This window comes from Macrobrachium rosenbergii, chromosome 28 (assembly GCF_040412425.1).
Source record: "Macrobrachium rosenbergii isolate ZJJX-2024 chromosome 28, ASM4041242v1, whole genome shotgun sequence".
NCBI lineage: Eukaryota > Metazoa > Arthropoda > Malacostraca > Decapoda > Palaemonidae > Macrobrachium > Macrobrachium rosenbergii.
Genome location: NC_089768.1, coordinates 3,441,417 through 3,453,191, shown reverse-complemented (window position 1 = coordinate 3,453,191; position 11,775 = coordinate 3,441,417).

The window sequence follows — 11,775 nt, the reverse complement described above, 5'->3', positions numbered from 1 at the left end:
GATGTGGCATCTGGGAAGTCTCTAAAACAACTGTGATGGTTCCTGAATTATTTACCGTGGGATCGACCATTCACTGCTTTATGAGCAATCTGTCATTGATTACTACTACCCTTTGTACTTTTTGTACTCTGTTAGTCAATTTAATTAGTTAATTTGTATGAGAAATTCTGCTATATTTTAGTGCGAATAAGTTTGTCAATAGGGAAACGGATTCTAACGGTCTTATTAAAATTCAACGAAACAGTGTATATATTACTCTAATATATACATTATATATATACATATACTGTATATATATATATATGTATGTATTTATGTATGTATGTATATATAATATATATATATATATATATATATATATATATATATATATATATATATATATATATATAAATTTCTGACTCACTTTGGGACTGATGTAAGTCAGAAATTTACCTCTGTGAGACAAGTTCTCGTGTTCATTATTTCTACCAAATTCACGGCAAATGGGTAAGCACAATGAGATGTTGGTAACTGACCCACTGCTAATTTGGGAAGTTGGGTAAATTCGCTGGTACGTTAGCCGGCAGCCTACCCGGGAAAAACCTCAGGTACGGATTATTTTGGTTCTAAGTTCTTTTATGACTCATGTGGGTGAACTGCTAACGCCCTGGTCTCTCATTTGAAAGACAAGGGCACGGTCCCAGTATGAGTAAGAAATTTATTTATACACACATATGCACACATACACATATACACACACACACACACACACACACACACACATATATATATATATATATATATATATATATATATATATATATATATATATATATATATATATATAAGATGTATCCTTTAGGTGCTCAATCAATGATGGACCTGTTTGGAAACTGCTCACATCAGCAATCTCTTCATATATATATATATATATATATATATATATATATATATATATATATATATATATATGTATATATATATATGTATATATATATATATGTATATATATATATATATATATATATATATATATATATATATATATATATATATATATATATCCACTCTTGTTGATCAACACAGCGCCAGTCACTTACATCTTACCCAGATTTCTTCCTTTGGATGTCAGGGTCCTATTGTTCTGACACCTTTTACATTACATCTAGCACGCTCTGTCTCGACCTGAATCTCTTTCCTCCCAGAACTTACGAATTATAAACCTTTTCTTTCCACAGCCTCGTATTGGAATATTTTGCACCGGAACCATTTTCACTCCACGTATATTATTCAGACAACTTTAAACAGCTTCTGCTTGTTTTTTAATTGCTTTAGGCGTCCACATTTCACTTCCATAAAGGAGATGTAGCTGAACAGTCATCACGATCATTATTACTTTTCTCTATAGACCCTTCTATTCATTTACTACACTTTTTGCAGAGATCTTCTTGCTACCTTCTTCGCTTCACTTGTTCTTTGGATCACGTTTTCTCTCGCCCTACCGTCATCCATTGCATATTCTCCCCAATGCCTACAAAATTCCCCATTTTCCCTTCCATTCTTCTTCTCTTTGCTAGCTAACATTCACTGTCAACTTTACTGTCTTTTCATTTTTTTTTTCGATCGCAAGAGCTTTTCTTAACCCTCTTCAGTATAAACCAATTCACAAGCCACGCGCCGTCATTTTCTTAGCCCACAACTTTGCATCTGCTGTACATCTTCCGCTGTCAGAGAGTAACTTATGACATGATCGTTTTTCTACTGTGGCCTGTACTTCACTCAGCATCATTTTCTGTTTAACTGCTGAATAAAAAGTTTTTCCCTAATTTCCTCTTATGTTAAAGAACCATTAACATAGTTTAAGCTAATTTCGAACTTAAGGTAATGTGAAGATGCACGAAATTTCAGCATTTGGCTGATTTTTCGTTTATTTTTGTCTCATTTGAAATATTTCATTAATGATTATTAATAATTTTACTTCTGATAAGCATTCTTAGCAGCTGAAATTCACTTAAGCGTAATTAAACTGTTATTTGATAACTCGGCTTCTAAGAGGCATTTTGGCTGTTTGTATGAAAGGACGTTAACCTCCGAGCAGAGGTGAACAGTAACATCTTGGGGAAGGTCATTTTTATTGTTGCCTCTACGCTGAACACTTCACCTCTCGCACCTTCAAGAGGAATTTAGCATACTCAACACGTATACAAGCTGATTTTGCGATTCTGCGTAGAAATGGATTCTTAATTAAGATTATTGTCCTTGGAGTGCTCCTGGGATAGCTCAACGAATCGACACCATCGCCACCTCTTCAACCATGGATTTTTCTGTACAGCAGGGAGCTTCAACCACAAGGAGGTTCTCTCATTATCAGTTTAGTTTTAAGGTGAATGCTGTATTGAGCATAACAATTGTTTATCTTTGGTAAAAAAAAATAGGTGTACTCTCTGTCCTACCTTAAATTGGAAAGTGGAATCTTTATCTTATATTCATGCTTGTTTTCGTACTTAGTGCTACTCTACTTTTGGGTTGTTTCGTGGTAACCACTCTTGTGCTTAAATTACAGTTGTTTGTTGATATACATTTTATATGAGCACCTGCGGGTGGAGCGTAGTTTTCATGGCTTAGTGATTGACGATTCTATAAAGTGCATTTAGTGCGGGAATAAAATTTCCTGTGAGAAAAGTCTTTGGCAGCCGCGTAATGTGGCTTTTTCCTCTTCGTTACTGCAGATCTTAGGTGTCCGTTCACGCTCATGAACTTCGAGAGCTGCCTTGATCAACCGTTCGTAATTTTACACACTTGAAGATTGTGCACTAAGTTTATCTTTGGATTAATGATACTGCTGAATATATGCAAGTTTTGAGTTTGAACTTTGATTAAATCCTTATATAATTTTGTATATTGTAAGAATGAATTTCAGTGTTGAAATATTTATAATATTCAGTAAAAAAGAAATGTTCATTTATACAAACATTAATGAAGTTTTATTTATTGCAATTAAGCTGAAAAGCACTTTAGTTACGATTTTCTTAGAGGTTTTGCGTAATCTGTTTATTCAAGACATTTCCAGAATCTCGAACTGACCAAGATTACGTAACGTCTGCTTGTGGTAATACAAGCAAATACACCGGAATCATCGACTGTTGGAGCATCTATACATGAGTAGAGAGAGGAGACAAGCAGAAGCAAACCTTGATGTTCGCCCGCAGCCCGTCTCAAGCACAACACAGTAATTCACTTATAAGGAATTTGTCTTAGAGCTAGCCCGAAGCGAAGTGCTGTTCTAAAGAAGACCTCCCCCGTCATCTGGTGTCAAGCAACATCTATGAGTCATGGTCAGCCAAAGTGAAAATAATGGAGTTTTGGTTTGAGGGTAAATTTTATATTTTCATCATTTGTTAAGTGATTTAATCACATCTTTATAACACCACAGGCCACTTACCACCAGCGGGTTTCATTTTCACTCAGTGTATAACACAGAAATTGATACAAGTTACCAAATTTATTTGATGGCAATGATTGGTGCGATTTTTTTTTTTGTTTTCCCATAAGGTGAGTAGACTAAATTTCAGCATGGCGAGAGAGTTAGGAAAACTTATTGAACTGAGCCAGGAGGTTGGCTTAAAAGGAGATGAATAGAGCAATTTGTGAGTGAATAAGAGAACATAAGCTGTGGAAAGCGACAGAGAGAAAGAATAGTAAAAACAGAGCTGAGAGAGAGACAGGAAGCTGAAAGACAGCAGGAGTATGAACTTCCAATAACAAGACTCAAGGCATCACCTGTCTCAGCACATGAGTAGGCTATCACAAATATTTTTAAAAAGCATATGGAGGAATGTGTATGGTACCCTGGAAAGGGGAAGGATAATAATTTAAATCTTAGATGGATACGACTGGAATGTTCTTCGAAAATTAGAACATAAACGAGTGGTGAAATACGAACATCGGGATTTTGCCAACCTGAATCATATAAGTAGTACCAGGTTTTCGCAGGTAGGATTTAACGGATTCAAGGTTAAAAGTTAGAAGTTCCCTTCATTAAGAGGTCAGACATCATAGGTTTTCGTAAGACTCGGGAAAGTCAGATCTCTTTTATATCAACTCACGTTTACCACAAGTTGTCATTTACCCATTAGCAATCTTCACAAAATTACATAACGGATCCATAACTCAGCCAGACGATACAGAAGTTAGTTTAACATGAGTGAACCAATAATGAGAATGACCTCTTTAAAAGATGGCCATTGTCATTATTGTATGGATAAGCACGATGGCCACACAGGAAAGAATGACGGCAGTGCCCTAAATCCCTCTTGGCCTAGTTTTGGCTATTTCTGCTTCTTTCATCAAAACGTTTCAAAAACAAGCGGCTCAGCACCACTTCACACCTCGCTCCTGTATCTTCACTAGTTAATGTTGTAATGAATTGTTTATTGTAATTTCACGACTCGACTTCGATGAACTTATAAATTTCAGTAATATTTTATTTTAACAAATTATATAACTCATATTGTTGTTTTCTTCACATCACTGCTATTTTCAATTGTCACTCAATTCAACATAATCCTATATATATATATACTGTATGTATATATGTTTATATATATATATATATATATATATATATATATATATATATATATATATATATATATATATATATATATATATATATATATATACATATGAACAAGGTTTCAGCCACGAAGGAAAGTGAAACAAAGCAGATGCTAAGTACTTATGTCTTATTACCATGACATGGGCACAGCAACTAAAGATATACAGAGACAAGGATTATATATATGGTGGGTATAAGTCCTAAGGGAATACTAAAAGGTTGGGAGGTCACAGACCTGTCAATGGATTAACATCGACCATTTTCATTTTGTGACCTCCCAAACTTTTTGTATTCCCTTAAGACTTACACTACCATATATATATGCCCTTAGTTGCTGTGGCATGTCTTGGTAATAAGACATAAGTACTTAGCATCTGCATTGTTTCACTTTCCTTCATGGCTGAAACTTTGTTCATATAATCATCACGTTTTTACCTTTTCATGATTTAAAATTAAACATATATATATATATATATATATATATATATATATATATATATACTGTATATATATATGTATATATATATATATATACATATATAACTAATCAACACATGAGCACCTGTCAACAGAACTAAATTTCTACTCACATCGGGATTGAACCCCTGTCTCCCAAATGACAGGCTAGGATTCTATCATCTAGACTACAAAAGCCATAAAAGAAGTTGAAACCCAAGTACTTCTGTACAGAAGGTTTCTCCTGGGCAGGCTTTTGCCTAACATACCAGTGAATTTTGCCCAACTTCCCTTGGGACCCATCAGCACCCCAGTTGGTAGAATTTTATTTGAATTGCCCCTTCAGTGTCAATGTTAGCTTATTAACACACGAGCATGTGTTTTACAGAAATAAATTTCTTACTCATATTTGGATCGAACCCTAGTCTCTCAATTGACAGACCAGGGTACTACCAACTGGACCACAAAGTTCATTAGAAAAGTTGGAACTAAGCACTTCTGTACCTAAGGCGTCTCCTAGGCAGGCTTTCGCCTGACATACCAACGAATTTTACCCAACTTCCAACCCATCAGCGACCCAGCTGGTAGCATTTCATTCGAATTACCCCTTCATCGTGAATATGATGGAACTAATCAACACATGAGCACGTGATTTTTATAATTTTTGTGGCCCACTTGATAGCAGCTTGGCCGTCATTTGAGGGACCAGGGTTCGATCCCAGTGTGAGTAAGAAATTCATTTCTTTAAAACACATTCACACTGAATGGGTAATTCGAATGAAATTCTTCCAACTGGGGCGCTGATGGGTCGGGAAATTGGGCAAAATTCACTAGCATGTTTGGCGGGAGTCTACCCAGAGAAAACCTCAGGTACAGAAATACTTAGATTCCAACTTCTTTTATGATTTTTGTGGACCATTTGGTAGTGCTCTGGCCTTTCATTTGAGAGACTGGGGTTCGATCTCGATGTGAGTTAGAAATTATATATACATATATAATATACTTATATATACAGTATATATATATATATATATATATATATATATATATATATATATATATATATATATATATATATATATATATATATATATATATATATATATATATATATATATATATATATATATATATAAGCCTCCTTAGAAATTAGTATGTTCGTTGGTGACATAGAACATTCTTACGTCAATGAGATGTTTCAAGAGCACCGAAAAGAAACAAAATTGAGTTTAAAAATATGGGAAAGAGAAAAAAACTGCATATCAAATAACGCCTTTTCTAACTCATATCTGTTCAATCGGGACTTAGGTATTTTTTAAAACAAAATGTGTTTTAAGTCTGATGGATTTCCTTCTTTCTCTTTTTCTCTTGGTTCTGTTGTTAACTGGACAATACAGAAAATGAACTGTTAAAATAAACATTATGATATGAAATCCCCTCACCAAAGATATGTCAAAGACAGCCTTTGATCTCACTATTTCTTTACGACACCGATGCTTCCAGTTATGAGCTGGCAACATGGGTAGTTGTGAGAATATTCAAGGCTAAGTAAACGAAGGTGAATTTGATTAATAACTTACATTTATAGCTCTAAATTTGGTTATAAACAGAAAAAGCTCCGGAGGTCTTATCAGTTTCGTCTCAGATAATTGCATCGAAGCTCACAGTACAAGCTGTTTTTATACTTGAACTTTACGACATTTTAGTTTTTTTTGTGGGGGGGGGGTTGATTAAAAATAAAATAATAAGCAGTTGAAATGTTTTCATACCGAACGACCATAATGCTAGATATTCTTTCAAATGGACATCCCAAATAAGGTGTGCAAAAGTTGTATTAAGTACATAAGGGCAGTTTACATGTGTAAAAGAAAAAAAATCTGGAAAAAGTGATGATCTGAAACAAATGCGATTCTTAGATATTTGAACATGTCAAAAACTGATTTATTAGTCTAGATAATATGTTTAACGATACCTCATGACAGCAAAGAACTATCTTTTAACCAGTGAAATTGAATCATAATAAGGCAATAGATTTCTATTGTTTTTTAATGCCTTCACATGAAATCCGAAATACTGGTGTTGATGCCCTTAACGCAACGAACTGTCACGGCTCATCCAACTAATTTATAAGTAAATACTAAACGAGATGAGTTTGTTATGCTAGTTGAAACTCAGGAAATGAGAGATGCCCGAAATGTTTGCCGAAGTCTCAGCCACAGAGTGAAGCTGAGCCTTTGAAGCCTTTGACTCAGACCCCGAGTTAGTTTTGAGCTTCTTCACAAGTTGCCACTGCCCAAAATAACTGATCTGAGTCATCCACCCTCACACGTGAATCAGGTTGCTGCGATCGTAAAAGTTCCTGTACCGTTTTGCCATTTTTCATGCCACATGAGACGATATCCTATATCCTTGGGGATTTTCTGCGCCCTGTTTGACCCACATCCCATAAATGGCTGCGTAAGTAAAACCTTAATGTATTTTTCGAGGCATTAGTCTGACTAGAGGTCGAGAGATCTTCCCCTCGCTTCTTTCTTTCATTTATATGAACAAGAATTTTAAGCCCTCGTCTACTTGGGTAGTTGGGGCACTCTGCATCCTTTCAGTTGTATTTTGTTTTATTGATCCTATCTGCCACATTTAATTGCTCTGCGCTAGGTCGTATTAATAAAACCATGGTTTCTATGACTTTCCACAGTACTGAATTCGAGTATCCTTGCCGGGGAATACAGTGAAGCACACTTCTTCGCATTGTCTATTTACTTATTTAATTCTATCCAATTTTCCCTTTTCTTAAGACTTGCTGTGTTCTTCCTGTCTTCGCAAATCCAAATTACATTTTTTGGAAGGTGCTAACAACACATTCTTGGTCTCGTGGCTTATTCTATAGAAATTATGACCAGCAATATTTCAAATAATAGCAGGTCCGGCTGTTCTGTGGGCTAAAAGCGACATTACCTCTAGCAAGGTTAAATGCCGTTGTATAGGCATTGGCTAGCTCATTTAAGCTATGAAGTCCATTACACATGGCCAACATTGCTCTTAGCCGGCGATTTTGGCGCAAAAATGTATTATTTTCAAATGCTGACGATTTTGGTCTCACCTTACAGCTAACTGCATAGCTCCCTATCCCGATATCTTATCTCCATCTGCCTCGATAGTTAGCCATGACGAACACTCAAGTGCAAGTGAGCTAAAGCTCAGACACCAAGAGCTATTTTGAGGGATCACTGAACTCCTCATTCAGATTGATATACCATCGTACTTCTTCGGATATTTATAAATATAGTAATTTAAAGCCACCACTTTTACTATACTACATCAACACTGCCGTGTAAAAACCGATACGACGTGGTTCTGTCTCTCGCTGTTCACGCAACTGCCTTTACGCATTGTTATCACGGGCTATGATGAGTTACGTATTAGCGCTTGTATACTTTTATCTTAGAGGCATTCTTAGGCAATGTATCATTAGTCTCGGCAGCTTCGTGGAATCTCTTGCACCGTAATTTTTTATGATCTACGTATATTTTGAGAACTTTGGCAGCAGAGATGAATTTGTTGAAAAAATTAAATTTATTAGGTGCAATATTATAACTGGTTTAGTTTTACTACTCATTTATCCAGGGGCGTCATTTCAGATTTTTGATGGAGGGGGGGGGCCGAAGGCGTTTTGGCGAGCGAAGCGAGCCTAATCACCTGTGGGTTTTTTGATTTTGAGTTATTTTATGTGCTTTTTGATTTTCTATCTTTTGGCACTCGAGAATTAAACAAATCAAACTATCTATCAACAAGCCGAATGAACTGGCTTGTACTCTTCCAGTCCTTGAATTCAAATTTACCTTGGTTGCCAAGTGATCAATATATTTATAGGTAGTTTGGGTCAGCAGTTGCACGGCAAGTTTAACTCTCATGCGTTGCATACCTATAGGCTGACATTGATATGTTTTTCGGAAAGTTTATATGCTGTCCAAAGGTCACTTTTGTCCCTCTTCATTAGCTCTCTAACGGACCATTGTGACCATACGTACCACCCGGCAATATGAATCCAAGGTCAAGAAAGTTATTTCTAATATGCTTTACTAGGTGTGGAGCATCTGCAAACATGTATTTCTTTACTGCTGTCCATCGGATTAATAAAAGACCTTCCTCGTGGTAGTTTTGACGTCACGCTCTCGACCTGCGCAGAAGAGGACTTATTTTGGGTCAGCGCTGACAAGACCTCCTATAATCTTTAGACTTTGACTTCGGGAATATCCCCGATGGGGAATTATCACCGAAGGGGAATTTTATAAAATTTCCTTCGACGATAATTCCCCATCGAGGATATTCCCGGAGTAGCGTGAATTGGATATTAAACGACATTTGTAGCTTCATGATTATATATATGTGTATATATATACAATATATATATATATATATATATATATATATATATATATATATACTAAGTTTTATTCTTGTCAATCACAAAGATAAAATATCTAGTTGAACTCCACAATGAAAAGGGAATATAGTTCTTAATTTTTCCAACAGTTCCGCTTCTATCAGGCCTCTTCCGGAAGAGGCCTGAATGAAGGCGAAACAGTTGGGACAAATTAAGAATTCTATTTCCTTTTTACAAGATTTTATTCAGCTTGACTTCTGCGTCTGTCCATCTGTTTGGGTCAAATCTTGTAACTCAATTTACCACCTGTTCCCTTCGTCCAGTGGACTTGATCAGTGGGTTAGCAATGACCTCTAATGACCCTACAGTGACCTCTCCCAGTATCTCAGGATTTGTATGAAACTCTTCGGATTTTTCAAACCTTCTTTTGCTCGACAGGATATCACGTTCAATTTTTTTTAGTTATAAATCGGTTACAATTTCTGTCAAAACTAAAAAGTATGGAATAAAAAAAATCTAAATTTTTTTATAAACAGGCTTTTATTAAAATGCACTAAACAGTAAAGAATAATTTTTTGAGACACGCCAGGATTTTCTTACAATTAATTATGTCTACAAAAATAAAAGCGTGGGCGCCAAACATGGAAGGAAATTCTACAAGAAATAAAAAATATATTTCTTTTCTTGTAGCACTTCCTTCCACGTTTGGCGCCCACGCTTTTATTTTTGTAGACATGATTAATTGTAAGATAATCTTGGTGTCTCAAAAAATTATTTTTTACTTTTTAGGGCATTTTAATAAAAGCCTGTTTAAATTTTTTTTTTTTTAGATTTTCTATTTCCTTTCTGCTCTCTCGTTCGTTTTCATTGTGGAGTACATCGATGTATATATATATATATATATATATATATATATATATATATATATATATATATATATATATATATATATATATATATATATATACATATATATATATATATATATATATATATATATATATATATATATATATATACATACGTACATACACTGTATATGTACATACATACATATATATATATATATATATATATATATATATATATATATATATATATATATATATATATAACTTAAGTCATGATGCTTCAGAGACTTATTCCTCTAGTTGAGAATAACTTTGGTTGATCCAGGCTTAATTTTCCCCTTATATCAGAAATTTCGTTCATCCTTTGGAGGACTGATCGTAACCGATATTCACAAATAATCTTAATTGTAAATACGATTCTGAAAGCATCACAGACAGTACAGTTACCTCTTCATTTGAATTTTTTTTTAAGGAAAATGAACTACCTAATGGCAAGCGTATTGTCCTAACCGACAAAAGTTCAAAGGGCGAATGAAGAAAGGGACATAAAATTCTAAACGGCCTTCCTCAAGTAACCTAAATGTATATAAAGCCAAATTGCAAAACTTTGCCTATATATTACACGTGCAGGGGGCTGCATTTGACCGTCACACTTGGATGCACATTTTCAGATTCAGTTTCCATGAACACTCAGGTTAACAACTGAAGGTCGAATGTGTCGTTAAAGGTAACAAACCTTTCCAACAGAACCTTAAAATAAAAGTAAAAATATAAAAGAAAAAATGGTGTTGGGCTTATTCCCAGCAAGTTACTAAGGCACAAAATTACTCGTGAGAGGAGAATTTGAATGCATAAATCTAATTTATGTATTCCATGTTTTCTGGAATGCAAAAGTCTGTTAACTATAGGCTGTTTCTAAAGAATGAGACTTTTAAACTTTAGCTAGATATGTGCTACATACAGTACCTATTTTAATAGAGAGAGAGAGAGAGAGAGAGGGACTCGAGTTTATGATGGGCATTCAATAAAAGTTGAGTTTTCAGCAATAAAAACAATTATCGCTAACCACGAACCTTGGACGTAACTTGCAATGGCTTTGGCAGCGACTTAAACAAATTGTATTAATGTTCAAAGCAGACTACAAGAAGGAAACCAATATACAGTGAAAAAAAGAAATGCATTAAGTAAGAATAAACTTGATCTGTTGAATGGGAAATATTTTAATCCGACTATAACTTGTTGCATAATATTGCCATGTAAACAGGCGCAACATCCGCCGAAAAAACACTTAATTAGAGAGGAGGAATTTGAAGGTTGAGAGGCAACTACTTCGAGAAAACATCTTCGCTTTTCTTCAAGTGAAGGTATTTGATTTACCCAAGATTATCTGACTCATTTCCTTTTGCTACAGGCTCTTATCCTCGCTACAAAAGACAGAGATGAAGTGGAAGGAGTTATTCACGTGCCTTGTTTTACCCAACCCT